The sequence below is a fragment of the Phodopus roborovskii genome, unplaced genomic scaffold (assembly GCF_943737965.1).
Source record: "Phodopus roborovskii unplaced genomic scaffold, PHOROB, whole genome shotgun sequence".
Lineage (NCBI taxonomy): Eukaryota > Metazoa > Chordata > Mammalia > Rodentia > Cricetidae > Phodopus > Phodopus roborovskii.
The window spans coordinates 5,507,345-5,522,746 of record NW_026126558.1 but is presented as its reverse complement, the minus strand read 5'-3'; the positions used below and the strand labels follow the sequence as shown (position 1 = coordinate 5,522,746).

At 65.0% G+C, this 15,402-nt stretch overlaps 6 non-coding genes across 6 annotated transcripts; all 6 read right to left on the bottom strand.

The window, feature by feature from the left end:
* Positions 1 to 1,514: 1,514 nt before the first annotated feature.
* Positions 1,515 to 1,633, bottom strand: LOC127234810 (5S ribosomal RNA). The gene has a single exon (XR_007835629.1). It is a non-coding gene; the product is annotated as a 5S ribosomal RNA (ribosomal RNA).
* A 2,578-nt stretch (positions 1,634 to 4,211) lies between these two features.
* On the bottom strand, positions 4,212 to 4,330 carry LOC127234809 (5S ribosomal RNA). Its single transcript, XR_007835628.1, has one exon. It is a non-coding gene; the product is annotated as a 5S ribosomal RNA (ribosomal RNA).
* A 2,592-nt stretch (positions 4,331 to 6,922) lies between these two features.
* LOC127234808 (5S ribosomal RNA) lies at positions 6,923 to 7,041 on the bottom strand. The gene has a single exon (XR_007835627.1). It is a non-coding gene; the product is annotated as a 5S ribosomal RNA (ribosomal RNA).
* A 2,586-nt stretch (positions 7,042 to 9,627) lies between these two features.
* LOC127234807 (5S ribosomal RNA) lies at positions 9,628 to 9,746 on the bottom strand. Its single transcript, XR_007835626.1, has one exon. It is a non-coding gene; the product is annotated as a 5S ribosomal RNA (ribosomal RNA).
* Positions 9,747 to 12,333: 2,587 nt separating this feature from the next.
* LOC127234806 (5S ribosomal RNA) lies at positions 12,334 to 12,452 on the bottom strand. Its single transcript, XR_007835625.1, has one exon. It is a non-coding gene; the product is annotated as a 5S ribosomal RNA (ribosomal RNA).
* Positions 12,453 to 15,041: 2,589 nt separating this feature from the next.
* Positions 15,042 to 15,160, bottom strand: LOC127234805 (5S ribosomal RNA). The gene has a single exon (XR_007835624.1). It is a non-coding gene; the product is annotated as a 5S ribosomal RNA (ribosomal RNA).
* Positions 15,161 to 15,402: the final 242 nt, after the last annotated feature.

Sequence of the window (15,402 nt, the reverse complement as noted above, 5' to 3'; positions counted from 1 at the left end):
TCCTCCTAGTCCTCCCCATCTCCCCAGGACATCCCCCCTCCTCCCAGAGAATCCAGGAAGACCAGCAGGGTGGCTGGCAGCGGGTTAGAGGGAGTGTTTGTGTGAGCCTGCGTACTTACCTGTGCATTTGCTCACGTGCGCGCGCGCGCGCGTCTGTGTGTGCGTGTGCGTGCGTGTGTGCGTGTGTGCGTGTTGGTGGGTGGGGGCCAGGAAGAATCTTGGTTCACTCTTAGGAACTTGGAACGCAGGCTCCTAGGCTCCCAGTTCTGCTCTCATCCCATCCCACCCCACCCCACCCCACTCCACCCCACCCCACCCCACCCCCCCCCACCCCACTCCATCCCTCCCCGAAGTCCATCCGCACCGCCAGTGCTGCCATCCATTCGTCCTCGTGAAGCCTCTCACCGCCCATGGGAGAAGGGAGAAGGGCACGCTTGCCAGCGTAGAAGATGTTCCTGGATCGATGGAGCCTGGAGCCGACGGAACTTGGAACGTAGAACTTGGAAGTTGGGTCTTGGCGCTGTGCCGGTGGGCGCTGGGGGTTGTGGGGGCGGTGGCAGGTCTGGATCCAGAATCATCTTGGGCTATGTATCCTCAGTTCCTTCCACCGGGCCACACGGCCACCCAATCTCCCTCCATCAACCAAGAGCCAAGGGCCGCCTGCCTGCCTGTTCCTTCCCCGGCCACCTCTGGGTCTGACCGCGCGCCACCTTCTCGCGGACGGACTGACATCATAAGCAAGCATGGCTTCGGGTGGCACGTGAAGCCCACAGCACAGACCTCTCTCGGCTCTGGGTGGCCAGTTTCCCTGATAGTTGCACCGGCTTAGTGGAACAGCACCCGAACCGTGCGTGACTTTCTCTTGCCCTGAGCCAGGAGCTTCCATGCTCTCGAGTCAAGAAGCCTCCAACTGTTGACATCTTGCGTCCCGTCCCATACCGTACCGTGGCCCCGTGGCCCGTCCGATCCCATCATGGCTCGCACAGCCACCCACACCCACCTTCCCATGGGAGTCGCAGAGGGCACCCCTGCGTGTGCTGCACTCCCAACGGGGCCTACAGGCACACAACACACACACACACAGACAGACTGACAGGCACACACTCTCCTATGCACGCAAGCACGCTGAAACACAAGCATGCACGGAGGGAAGGGATCGGTGCCTACACAGACAGACAGACAGACAGACAGACAGACAGACAGACACACACACACACACACACACACACACACACACCAAGCACGCCCATATGCAGACAACCTGTAGCAGGCGGTTCTCAGCCTGGGTGCTTCTGGGATTCCCACTCGGGGGGTTTGCCCTCCCTCCTCGTGGGTTTCCTGCCCGCCTGAGGGCTCTGAGCGGTGGGTGAATTTCGAAGGTTGTGGCGGTGGGCTGGGGGTGTGGTGGGGAGGGGGCTGTTTCCGGGGTGCGGATGGATGGGGGTGTCCTGGCCAGTGCTGGCTCTCGGCCCGCCGGCCTTGAAGGCCCCAAAGGGCCAAAAGGGCAGCCAAAAAGCCTACAGCACCCGGTATTCCCAGGCGGTCTCCCATCCAAGTACTAACCAGGCCCGACCCTGCTTAGCTTCCGAGATCAGACGAGATCGGGCGCGTTCAGGGTGGTATGGCCGTAGACGAGGGCGGCTGTCGCCGCGACGCCCCATCAGCCTGCTGCTGCGGCTGCTGCTGCGCTTGCCAGCCTGCCACCGGCCGAGCCCAGCCGAGCCCAGCCCACCACCGACCGGCCCTGAGCTGAGCCCGGCTCAAACCTCAGCCAGCCCCGCGCCAGCGCTCCCGCCCCCCTGCCTGCCACCTAGGCCCTCCTCAGCACTCTGCCCCAGCCCGGAGCAGGGGCCCAGGGCCAGCCGTTGCCACCCTTTCCTCCCCCGCCCCACGGACCTCCACTCCCTCCCTTCATCGGGCACCCTCACCGGGCCCCAGCCGTGCCTGCCCCCGCCAGGTGTGCTGGCCCCCCCAGGGCCTGCTCCTCCCTTTCCCTCGGCCTCGGCTCCAGTGTGCACGCGCCTCGCCTCTCGCTCCCCCCGTGGGGAATCCACGGGTGTCGGCTCGGACCCTACGGGGGGGCCTTCCAGGGCAGGAGGGCAGGAGGGCAGGGGAGGGCTTTGGACCCCGACCCCCGACCCGCCCCACCTGGGGCCTGTTGCCCTGCAGCTAGCCAGCTGCAGCTCCTTGCCTCGGGGCGGATTGGAGCCCTCCTCTGACCTGCAGGCCATTTCTGTGCCCGGCGGAGCAGGCGTGGGATCAGGGTTAGGGGTGCGAATGGGGGTGCGGGCGTCGGAAGAGGAGAGGTGCGAGGCTCATCCCAGGCTGCGGAGTGCGCTTTGCAGCTTTCTCTTCCCGATGAGCGTCTACCGCTGGCTTCCAGGGCAGGTGCCCAGGAAGGCGCAGGCAAGGCGTCGGGATGGCTTCTGTCATCCTCCCAGACGGGGGAAGATACTCTCCTGCAGGTGCTCTCCCGCGCGGTGCCAGGACGGATCGGATCGGGTGCTCGCTGGGCAGGGCGGTCATCCTATCACCCTCGGGCGGGGGCACGCTTGGGGGGAACCTGTTGACTCCTGCTCCTGCAAATCGTCCTCCCTCTGCTCCCGCTACTCCTCCTCCTCCTCCTCCTCCTCCTCTCTCTGCCACTCTTCCACCTCCTGGTCCTTTCTCTGGTCCTCCTCTTCGTCCTCATCCACATCCTCCTCCTAGTCCTCCCCATCTCCCCAGGACATCCCCCCTCCTCCCAGAGAATCCAGGAAGACCAGCAGGGTGGCTGGCAGCGGGTTAGAGGGAGTGTTTGTGTGAGCCTGCGTACTTACCTGTGCATTTGCTCACGTGCGCGCGCGCGCGCGTCTGTGTGTGCGTGTGCGTGCGTGTGTGCGTGTGTGCGTGTTGGTGGGTGGGGGCCAGGAAGAATCTTGGTTCACTCTTAGGAACTTGGAACGCAGGCTCCTAGGCTCCCAGTTCTGCTCTCATCCCATCCCACCCCACCCCACCCCACTCCACCCCACCCCACCCCACCCCACCCCACCCCACTCCATCCCTCCCCGAAGTCCATCCGCACCGCCAGTGCTGCCATCCATTCGTCCTCGTGAAGCCTCTCACCGCCCATGGGAGAAGGGAGAAGGGCACGCTTGCCAGCGTAGAAGATGTTCCTGGATCGATGGAGCCTGGAGCCGACGGAACTTGGAACGTAGAACTTGGAAGTTGGGTCTTGGCGCTGTGCCGGTGGGCGCTGGGGGTTGTGGGGGCGGTGGCAGGTCTGGATCCAGAATCATCTTGGGCTATGTATCCTCAGTTCCTTCCACCGGGCCACACGGCCACCCAATCTCCCTCCATCAACCAAGAGCCAAGGGCCGCCTGCCTGCCTGTTCCTTCCCCGGCCACCTCTGGGTCTGACCGCGCGCCACCTTCTCGCGGACGGACTGACATCATAAGCAAGCATGGCTTCGGGTGGCACGTGAAGCCCACAGCACAGACCTCTCTCGGCTCTGGGTGGCCAGTTTCCCTGATAGTTGCACCGGCTTAGTGGAACAGCACCCGAACCGTGCGTGACTTTCTCTTGCCCTGAGCCAGGAGCTTCCATGCTCTCGAGTCAAGAAGCCTCCAACTGTTGACATCTTGCGTCCCGTCCCATACCGTACCGTGGCCCGTGGCCCGTCCGATCCCATCATGGCTCGCACAGCCACCCACACCCACCTTCCCATGGGAGTCGCAGAGGGCACCCCTGCGTGTGCTGCACTCCCAACGGGGCCTACAGGCACACAACACACACACACACAGACAGACTGACAGGCACACACTCTCCTATGCACGCAAGCACGCTGAAACACAAGCATGCACGGAGGGAAGGGATCGGTGCCTACACAGACAGACAGACAGACAGACAGACAGACAGACAGACACACACACACACACACACACACACACACACACAAGCACGCCCATATGCAGACAACCTGTAGCAGGCGGTTCTCAGCCTGGGTGCTTCTGGGATTCCCACTCGGGGGTTTGCCCTCCCTCCTCGTGGGTTTCCTGCCCGCCTGAGGGCTCTGAGCGGTGGGTGAATTTCGAAGGTTGTGGCGGTGGGCTGGGGGTGTGGTGGGGAGGGGGCTGTTTCCGGGGTGCGGATGGATGGGGGTGTCCTGGCCAGTGCTGGCTCTCGGCCCGCCGGCCTTGAAGGCCCCAAAGGGCCAAAAGGGCAGCCAAAAAGCCTACAGCACCCGGTATTCCCAGGCGGTCTCCCATCCAAGTACTAACCAGGCCCGACCCTGCTTAGCTTCCGAGATCAGACGAGATCGGGCGCGTTCAGGGTGGTATGGCCGTAGACGAGGGCGGCTGTCGCCGCGACGCCCCATCAGCCTGCTGCTGCGGCTGCTGCTGCGCTTGCCAGCCTGCCACCGGCCGAGCCCAGCCGAGCCCAGCCCACCACCGACCGGCCCTGAGCTGAGCCCGGCTCAAACCTCAGCCAGCCCCGCGCCAGCGCTCCCGCCCCCCTGCCTGCCACCTAGGCCCTCCTCAGCACTCTGCCCCAGCCCGGAGCAGGGGCCCAGGGCCAGCCGTTGCCACCCTTTCCTCCCCCGCCCCACGGACCTCCACTCCCTCCCTTCATCGGGCACCCTCACCGGGCCCCAGCCGTGCCTGCCCCCGCCAGGTGTGCTGGCCCCCCCAGGGCCTGCTCCTCCCTTTCCCTCGGCCTCGGCTCCAGTGTGCACGCGCCTCGCCTCTCGCTCCCCCCGTGGGGAATCCACGGGTGTCGGCTCGGACCCTACGGGGGGGCCTTCCAGGGCAGGAGGGCAGGAGGGCAGGGGAGGGCTTTGGACCCCGACCCCCGACCCGCCCCACCTGGGGCCTGTTGCCCTGCAGCTAGCCAGCTGCAGCTCCTTGCCTCGGGGCGGATTGGAGCCCTCCTCTGACCTGCAGGCCATTTCTGTGCCCGGCGGAGCAGGCGTGGGATCAGGGTTAGGGGTGCGAATGGGGGTGCGGGCGTCGGAAGAGGAGAGGTGCGAGGCTCATCCCAGGCTGCGGAGTGCGCTTTGCAGCTTTCTCTTCCCGATGAGCGTCTACCGCTGGCTTCCAGGGCAGGTGCCCAGGAAGGCGCAGGCAAGGCGTCGGGATGGCTTCTGTCATCCTCCCAGACGGGGGAAGATACTCTCCTGCAGGTGCTCTCCCGCGCGGTGCCAGGACGGATCGGATCGGGTGCTCGCTGGGCAGGGCGGTCATCCTATCACCCTCGGGCGGGGCACGCTTGGGGGGAACCTGTTGACTCCTGCTCCTGCAAATCGTCCTCCCTCTGCTCCCGCTACTCCTCCTCCTCCTCCTCCTCCTCCTCTCTCTCTGCCACTCTTCCACCTCCTGGTCCTTTCTCTGGTCCTCCTCTTCGTCCTCATCCACATCCTCCTCCTAGTCCTCCCCATCTCCCCAGGACATCCCCCCTCCTCCCAGAGAATCCAGGAAGACCAGCAGGGTGGCTGGCAGCGGGTTAGAGGGAGTGTTTGTGTGAGCCTGCGTACTTACCTGTGCATTTGCTCACGTGCGCGCGCGCGCGCGCGCGTCTGTGTGTGCGTGTGCGTGCGTGTGTGCGTGTGTGCGTGTTGGTGGGTGGGGGCCAGGAAGAATCTTGGTTCACTCTTAGGAACTTGGAACGCAGGCTCCTAGGCTCCCAGTTCTGCTCTCATCCCATCCCACCCCACCCCACCCCACTCCACCCCACCCCACCCCACCCCACCCCACCCCACCCCACTCCATCCCTCCCCGAAGTCCATCCGCACCGCCAGTGCTGCCATCCATTCGTCCTCGTGAAGCCTCTCACCGCCCATGGGAGAAGGGAGAAGGGCACGCTTGCCAGCGTAGAAGATGTTCCTGGATCGATGGAGCCTGGAGCCGACGGAACTTGGAACGTAGAACTTGGAAGTTGGGTCTTGGCGCTGTGCCGGTGGGCGCTGGGGGTTGTGGGGGCGGTGGCAGGTCTGGATCCAGAATCATCTTGGGCTATGTATCCTCAGTTCCTTCCACCGGGCCACACGGCCACCCAATCTCCCTCCATCAACCAAGAGCCAAGGGCCGCCTGCCTGCCTGTTCCTTCCCCGGCCACCTCTGGGTCTGACCGCGCGCCACCTTCTCGCGGACGGACTGACATCATAAGCAAGCATGGCTTCGGGTGGCACGTGAAGCCCACAGCACAGACCTCTCTCGGCTCTGGGTGGCCAGTTTCCCTGATAGTTGCACCGGCTTAGTGGAACAGCACCCGAACCGTGCGTGACTTTCTCTTGCCCTGAGCCAGGAGCTTCCATGCTCTCGAGTCAAGAAGCCTCCAACTGTTGACATCTTGCGTCCCGTCCCATACCGTACCGTGGCCCGTGGCCCGTCCGATCCCATCATGGCTCGCACAGCCACCCACACCCACCTTCCCATGGGAGTCGCAGAGGGCACCCCTGCGTGTGCTGCACTCCCAACGGGGCCTACAGGCACACAACACACACACACACAGACAGACTGACAGGCACACACTCTCCTATGCACGCAAGCACGCTGAAACACAAGCATGCACGGAGGGAAGGGATCGGTGCCTACACAGACAGACAGACAGACAGACAGACAGACAGACAGACACACACACACACACACACACACACACACACACACACAGCACGCCCATATGCAGACAACCTGTAGCAGGCGGTTCTCAGCCTGGGTGCTTCTGGGATTCCCACTCGGGGGGTTTGCCCTCCCTCCTCGTGGGTTTCCTGCCCGCCTGAGGGCTCTGAGCGGTGGGTGAATTTCGAAGGTTGTGGCGGTGGGCTGGGGGTGTGGTGGGGAGGGGGCTGTTTCCGGGGTGCGGATGGATGGGGGTGTCCTGGCCAGTGCTGGCTCTCGGCCCGCCGGCCTTGAAGGCCCCAAAGGGCCAAAAGGGCAGCCAAAAAGCCTACAGCACCCGGTATTCCCAGGCGGTCTCCCATCCAAGTACTAACCAGGCCCGACCCTGCTTAGCTTCCGAGATCAGACGAGATCGGGCGCGTTCAGGGTGGTATGGCCGTAGACGAGGGCGGCTGTCGCCGCGACGCCCCATCAGCCTGCTGCTGCGGCTGCTGCTGCGCTTGCCAGCCTGCCACCGGCCGAGCCCAGCCGAGCCCAGCCCACCACCGACCGGCCCTGAGCTGAGCCCGGCTCAAACCTCAGCCAGCCCCGCGCCAGCGCTCCCGCCCCCTGCCTGCCACCTAGGCCCTCCTCAGCACTCTGCCCCAGCCCGGAGCAGGGGCCCAGGGCCAGCCGTTGCCACCCTTTCCTCCCCCGCCCCACGGACCTCCACTCCCTCCCTTCATCGGGCACCCTCACCGGGCCCCAGCCGTGCCTGCCCCCGCCAGGTGTGCTGGCCCCCCCAGGGCCTGCTCCTCCCTTTCCCTCGGCCTCGGCTCCAGTGTGCACGCGCCTCGCCTCTCGCTCCCCCCGTGGGGAATCCACGGGTGTCGGCTCGGACCCTACGGGGGGGCCTTCCAGGGCAGGAGGGCAGGAGGGCAGGGGAGGGCTTTGGACCCCGACCCCCGACCCGCCCCACCTGGGGCCTGTTGCCCTGCAGCTAGCCAGCTGCAGCTCCTTGCCTCGGGGCGGATTGGAGCCCTCCTCTGACCTGCAGGCCATTTCTGTGCCCGGCGGAGCAGGCGTGGGATCAGGGTTAGGGGTGCGAATGGGGGTGCGGGCGTCGGAAGAGGAGAGGTGCGAGGCTCATCCCAGGCTGCGGAGTGCGCTTTGCAGCTTTCTCTTCCCGATGAGCGTCCACCGCTGGCTTCCAGGGCAGGTGCCCAGGAAGGCGCAGGCAAGGCGTCGGGATGGCTTCTGTCATCCTCCCAGACGGGGGAAGATACTCTCCTGCAGGTGCTCTCCCGCGCGGTGCCAGGACGGATCGGATCGGGTGCTCGCTGGGCAGGGCGGTCATCCTATCACCCTCGGGCGGGGCACGCTTGGGGGGAACCTGTTGACTCCTGCTCCTGCAAATCGTCCTCCCTCTGCTCCCGCTACTCCTCCTCCTCCTCCTCCTCCTCCTCTCTCTCTCGCCACTCTTCCACCTCCTGGTCCTTTCTCTGGTCCTCCTCTTCGTCCTCATCCACATCCTCCTCCTAGTCCTCCCCATCTCCCCAGGACATCCCCCCTCCTCCCAGAGAATCCAGGAAGACCAGCAGGGTGGCTGGCAGCGGGTTAGAGGGAGTGTTTGTGTGAGCCTGCGTACTTACCTGTGCATTTGCTCACGTGCGCGCGCGCGCGTCTGTCTGTGTGTGCGTGTCGTGCGTGTGTGCGTGTGTGCGTGTTGGTGGGTGGGGGCCAGGAAGAATCTTGGTTCACTCTTAGGAACTTGGAACGCAGGCTCCTAGGCTCCCAGTTCTGCTCTCATCCCATCCCACCCCACCCCACCCCACTCCACCCCACCCCACCCCACCCCACCCCACCCCACTCCATCCCTCCCCGAAGTCCATCCGCACCGCCAGTGCTGCCATCCATTCGTCCTCGTGAAGCCTCTCACCGCCCATGGGAGAAGGGAGAAGGGCACGCTTGCCAGCGTAGAAGATGTTCCTGGATCGATGGAGCCTGGAGCCGACGGAACTTGGAACGTAGAACTTGGAAGTTGGGTCTTGGCGCTGTGCCGGTGGGCGCTGGGGGTTGTGGGGGCGGTGGCAGGTCTGGATCCAGAATCATCTTGGGCTATGTATCCTCAGTTCCTTCCACCGGGCCACACGGCCACCCAATCTCCCTCCATCAACCAAGAGCCAAGGGCCGCCTGCCTGCCTGTTCCTTCCCCGGCCACCTCTGGGTCTGACCGCGCGCCACCTTCTCGCGGACGGACTGACATCATAAGCAAGCATGGCTTCGGGTGGCACGTGAAGCCCACAGCACAGACCTCTCTCGGCTCTGGGTGGCCAGTTTCCCTGATAGTTGCACCGGCTTAGTGGAACAGCACCCGAACCGTGCGTGACTTTCTCTTGCCCTGAGCCAGGAGCTTCCATGCTCTCGAGTCAAGAAGCCTCCAACTGTTGACATCTTGCGTCCCGTCCCATACCGTACCGTGGCCCGTGGCCCGTCCGATCCCATCATGGCTCGCACAGCCACCCACACCCACCTTCCCATGGGAGTCGCAGAGGGCACCCCTGCGTGTGCTGCACTCCCAACGGGGCCTACAGGCACACAACACACACACACACAGACAGACTGACAGGCACACACTCTCCTATGCACGCAAGCACGCTGAAACACAAGCATGCACGGAGGGAAGGGATCGGTGCCTACACAGACAGACAGACAGACAGACAGACAGACAGACAGACACACACACACACACACACACACACACACACACACACACAAGCACGCCCATATGCAGACAACCTGTAGCAGGCGGTTCTCAGCCTGGGTGCTTCTGGGATTCCCACTCGGGGGTTTGCCCTCCCTCCTCGTGGGTTTCCTGCCCGCCTGAGGGCTCTGAGCGGTGGGTGAATTTCGAAGGTTGTGGCGGTGGGCTGGGGGTGTGGTGGGGAGGGGGCTGTTTCCGGGGTGCGGATGGATGGGGGTGTCCTGGCCAGTGCTGGCTCTCGGCCCGCCGGCCTTGAAGGCCCCAAAGGGCCAAAAGGGCAGCCAAAAAGCCTACAGCACCCGGTATTCCCAGGCGGTCTCCCATCCAAGTACTAACCAGGCCCGACCCTGCTTAGCTTCCGAGATCAGACGAGATCGGGCGCGTTCAGGGTGGTATGGCCGTAGACGAGGGCGGCTGTCGCCGCGACGCCCCATCAGCCTGCTGCTGCGGCTGCTGCTGCGCTTGCCAGCCTGCCACCGGCCGAGCCCAGCCGAGCCCAGCCCACCACCGACCGGCCCTGAGCTGAGCCCGGCTCAAACCTCAGCCAGCCCCGCGCCAGCGCTCCCGCCCCCTGCCTGCCACCTAGGCCCTCCTCAGCACTCTGCCCCAGCCCGGAGCAGGGGCCCAGGGCCAGCCGTTGCCACCCTTTCCTCCCCCGCCCCACGGACCTCCACTCCCTCCCTTCATCGGGCACCCTCACCGGGCCCCAGCCGTGCCTGCCCCCGCCAGGTGTGCTGGCCCCCCCCAGGGCCTGCTCCTCCCTTTCCCTCGGCCTCGGCTCCAGTGTGCACGCGCCTCGCCTCTCGCTCCCCCCGTGGGGAATCCACGGGTGTCGGCTCGGACCCTACGGGGGGGCCTTCCAGGGCAGGAGGGCAGGAGGGCAGGGGAGGGCTTTGGACCCCGACCCCCGACCCGCCCCACCTGGGGCCTGTTGCCCTGCAGCTAGCCAGCTGCAGCTCCTTGCCTCGGGGCGGATTGGAGCCCTCCTCTGACCTGCAGGCCATTTCTGTGCCCGGCGGAGCAGGCGTGGGATCAGGGTTAGGGGTGCGAATGGGGGTGCGGGCGTCGGAAGAGGAGAGGTGCGAGGCTCATCCCAGGCTGCGGAGTGCGCTTTGCAGCTTTCTCTTCCCGATGAGCGTCTACCGCTGGCTTCCAGGGCAGGTGCCCAGGAAGGCGCAGGCAAGGCGTCGGGATGGCTTCTGTCATCCTCCCAGACGGGGGAAGATACTCTCCTGCAGGTGCTCTCCCGCGCGGTGCCAGGACGGATCGGATCGGGTGCTCGCTGGGCAGGGCGGTCATCCTATCACCCTCGGGCGGGGGCACGCTTGGGGGGAACCTGTTGACTCCTGCTCCTGCAAATCGTCCTCCCTCTGCTCCCGCTACTCCTCCTCCTCCTCCTCCTCCTCCTCTCTCTCTCTGCCACTCTTCCACCTCCTGGTCCTTTCTCTGGTCCTCCTCTTCGTCCTCATCCACATCCTCCTCCTAGTCCTCCCCATCTCCCCAGGACATCCCCCCTCCTCCCAGAGAATCCAGGAAGACCAGCAGGGTGGCTGGCAGCGGGTTAGAGGGAGTGTTTGTGTGAGCCTGCGTACTTACCTGTGCATTTGCTCACGTGCGCGCGCGCGCGCGTCTGTGTGTGCGTGTGCGTGCGTGTGTGCGTGTGTGCGTGTTGGTGGGTGGGGGCCAGGAAGAATCTTGGTTCACTCTTAGGAACTTGGAACGCAGGCTCCTAGGCTCCCAGTTCTGCTCTCATCCCATCCCACCCCACCCCACCCCACTCCACCCCACCCCACCCCACCCCACCCCACCCCACTCCATCCCTCCCCCGAAGTCCATCCGCACCGCCAGTGCTGCCATCCATTCGTCCTCGTGAAGCCTCTCACCGCCCATGGGAGAAGGGAGAAGGGCACGCTTGCCAGCGTAGAAGATGTTCCTGGATCGATGGAGCCTGGAGCCGACGGAACTTGGAACGTAGAACTTGGAAGTTGGGTCTTGGCGCTGTGCCGGTGGGCGCTGGGGGTTGTGGGGGCGGTGGCAGGTCTGGATCCAGAATCATCTTGGGCTATGTATCCTCAGTTCCTTCCACCGGGCCACACGGCCACCCAATCTCCCTCCATCAACCAAGAGCCAAGGGCCGCCTGCCTGCCTGTTCCTTCCCCGGCCACCTCTGGGTCTGACCGCGCGCCACCTTCTCGCGGACGGACTGACATCATAAGCAAGCATGGCTTCGGGTGGCACGTGAAGCCCACAGCACAGACCTCTCTCGGCTCTGGGTGGCCAGTTTCCCTGATAGTTGCACCGGCTTAGTGGAACAGCACCCGAACCGTGCGTGACTTTCTCTTGCCCTGAGCCAGGAGCTTCCATGCTCTCGAGTCAAGAAGCCTCCAACTGTTGACATCTTGCGTCCCGTCCCATACCGTACCGTGGCCCGTGGCCCGTCCGATCCCATCATGGCTCGCACAGCCACCCACACCCACCTTCCCATGGGAGTCGCAGAGGGCACCCCTGCGTGTGCTGCACTCCCAACGGGGCCTACAGGCACACAACACACACACACACAGACAGACTGACAGGCACACACTCTCCTATGCACGCAAGCACGCTGAAACACAAGCATGCACGGAGGGAAGGGATCGGTGCCTACACAGACAGACAGACAGACAGACAGACAGACAGACACACACACACACACACACACACACACACACACACACACACAGCACGCCCATATGCAGACAACCTGTAGCAGGCGGTTCTCAGCCTGGGTGCTTCTGGGATTCCCACTCGGGGGGTTTGCCCTCCCTCCTCGTGGGTTTCCTGCCCGCCTGAGGGCTCTGAGCGGTGGGTGAATTTCGAAGGTTGTGGCGGTGGGCTGGGGGTGTGGTGGGGAGGGGGCTGTTTCCGGGGTGCGGATGGATGGGGGTGTCCTGGCCAGTGCTGGCTCTCGGCCCGCCGGCCTTGAAGGCCCCAAAGGGCCAAAAGGGCAGCCAAAAAGCCTACAGCACCCGGTATTCCCAGGCGGTCTCCCATCCAAGTACTAACCAGGCCCGACCCTGCTTAGCTTCCGAGATCAGACGAGATCGGGCGCGTTCAGGGTGGTATGGCCGTAGACGAGGGCGGCTGTCGCCGCGACGCCCCATCAGCCTGCTGCTGCGGCTGCTGCTGCGCTTGCCAGCCTGCCACCGGCCGAGCCCAGCCGAGCCCAGCCCACCACCGACCGGCCCTGAGCTGAGCCCGGCTCAAACCTCAGCCAGCCCCGCGCCAGCGCTCCCGCCCCCCTGCCTGCCACCTAGGCCCTCCTCAGCACTCTGCCCCAGCCCGGAGCAGGGGCCCAGGGCCAGCCGTTGCCACCCTTTCCTCCCCCGCCCCACGGACCTCCACTCCCTCCCTTCATCGGGCACCCTCACCGGGCCCCAGCCGTGCCTGCCCCCGCCAGGTGTGCTGGCCCCCCCAGGGCCTGCTCCTCCCTTTCCCTCGGCCTCGGCTCCAGTGTGCACGCGCCTCGCCTCTCGCTCCCCCCGTGGGGAATCCACGGGTGTCGGCTCGGACCCTACGGGGGGGCCTTCCAGGGCAGGAGGGCAGGAGGGCAGGGGAGGGCTTTGGACCCCGACCCCCGACCCGCCCCACCTGGGGCCTGTTGCCCTGCAGCTAGCCAGCTGCAGCTCCTTGCCTCGGGGCGGATTGGAGCCCTCCTCTGACCTGCAGGCCATTTCTGTGCCCGGCGGAGCAGGCGTGGGATCAGGGTTAGGGGTGCGAATGGGGGTGCGGGCGTCGGAAGAGGAGAGGTGCGAGGCTCATCCCAGGCTGCGGAGTGCGCTTTGCAGCTTTCTCTTCCCGATGAGCGTCCACCGCTGGCTTCCAGGGCAGGTGCCCAGGAAGGCGCAGGCAAGGCGTCGGGATGGCTTCTGTCATCCTCCCAGACGGGGGAAGATACTCTCCTGCAGGTGCTCTCCCGCGCGGTGCCAGGACGGATCGGATCGGGTGCTCGCTGGGCAGGGCGGTCATCCTATCACCCTCGGGCGGGGCACGCTTGGGGGGAACCTGTTGACTCCTGCTCCTGCAAATCGTCCTCCCTCTGCTCCCGCTACTCCTCCTCCTCCTCCTCCTCCTCCTCTCTCTCTGCCACTCTTCCACCTCCTGGTCCTTTCTCTGGTCCTCCTCTTCGTCCTCATCCACATCCTCCTCCTAGTCCTCCCCATCTCCCCCAGGACATCCCCCCTCCTCCCAGAGAATCCAGGAAGACCAGCAGGGTGGCTGGCAGCGGGTTAGAGGGAGTGTTTGTGTGAGCCTGCGTACTTACCTGTGCATTTGCTCACGTGCGCGCGCGCGCGCGTCTGTGTGTGCGTGTGCGTGCGTGTGTGCGTGTGTGCGTGTTGGTGGGTGGGGGCCAGGAAGAATCTTGGTTCACTCTTAGGAACTTGGAACGCAGGCTCCTAGGCTCCCAGTTCTGCTCTCATCCCATCCCACCCCACCCCACCCCACTCCACCCCACCCCACCCCACCCCACCCCACCCCACCCCACTCCATCCCTCCCCCGAAGTCCATCCGCACCGCCAGTGCTGCCATCCATTCGTCCTCGTGAAGCCTCTCACCGCCCATGGGAGAAGGGAGAAGGGCACGCTTGCCAGCGTAGAAGATGTTCCTGGATCGATGGAGCCTGGAGCCGACGGAACTTGGAACGTAGAACTTGGAAGTTGGGTCTTGGCGCTGTGCCGGTGGGCGCTGGGGGTTGTGGGGGGCGGTGGCAGGTCTGGATCCAGAATCATCTTGGGCTATGTATCCTCAGTTCCTTCCACCGGGCCACACGGCCACCCAATCTCCCTCCATCAACCAAGAGCCAAGGGCCGCCTGCCTGCCTGTTCCTTCCCCGGCCACCTCTGGGTCTGACCGCGCGCCACCTTCTCGCGGACGGACTGACATCATAAGCAAGCATGGCTTCGGGTGGCACGTGAAGCCCACAGCACAGACCTCTCTCGGCTCTGGGTGGCCAGTTTCCCTGATAGTTGCACCGGCTTAGTGGAACAGCACCCGAACCGTGCGTGACTTTCTCTTGCCCTGAGCCAGGAGCTTCCATGCTCTCGAGTCAAGAAGCCTCCAACTGTTGACATCTTGCGTCCCGTCCCATACCGTACCGTGGCCCGTGGCCCGTCCGATCCCATCATGGCTCGCACAGCCACCCACACCCACCTTCCCATGGGAGTCGCAGAGGGCACCCCTGCGTGTGCTGCACTCCCAACGGGGCCTACAGGCACACAACACACACACACACAGACAGACTGACAGGCACACACTCTCCTATGCACGCAAGCACGCTGAAACACAAGCATGCACGGAGGGAAGGGATCGGTGCCTACACAGACAGACAGACAGACAGACAGACAGACAGACACACACACACACACACACACACACACACACACACACACAAGCACGCCCATATGCAGACAACCTGTAGCAGGCGGTTCTCAGCCTGGGTGCTTCTGGGATTCCCACTCGGGGGTTTGCCCTCCCTCCTCGTGGGTTTCCTGCCCGCCTGAGGGCTCTGAGCGGTGGGTGAATTTCGAAGGTTGTGGCGGTGGGCTGGGGGTGTGGTGGGGAGGGGGCTGTTTCCGGGGTGCGGATGGATGGGGGTGTCCTGGCCAGTGCTGGCTCTCGGCCCGCCGGCCTTGAAGGCCCCAAAGGGCCAAAAGGGCAGCCAAAAAGCCTACAGCACCCGGTATTCCCAGGCGGTCTCCCATCCAAGTACTAACCAGGCCCGACCCTGCTTAGCTTCCGAGATCAGACGAGATCGGGCGCGTTCAGGGTGGTATGGCCGTAGACGAGGGCGGCTGTCGCCGCGACGCCCCATCAGCCTGCTGCTGCGGCTGCTGCTGCGCTTGCCAGCCTGCCACCGGCCGAGCCCAGCCGAGCCCAGCCCACCACCGACCGGCCCTGAGCTGAGCCCGGCTCAAACCTCAGCCAGCCCCGCGCCAGCGCTCCCGCCCCCCTGCCTGCCACCTAGGCCCTCCTCAGCACTCTGCCCCAGCCCGGAGCAGGGGCCCAGGGCCAGCCGTTGCCACCCT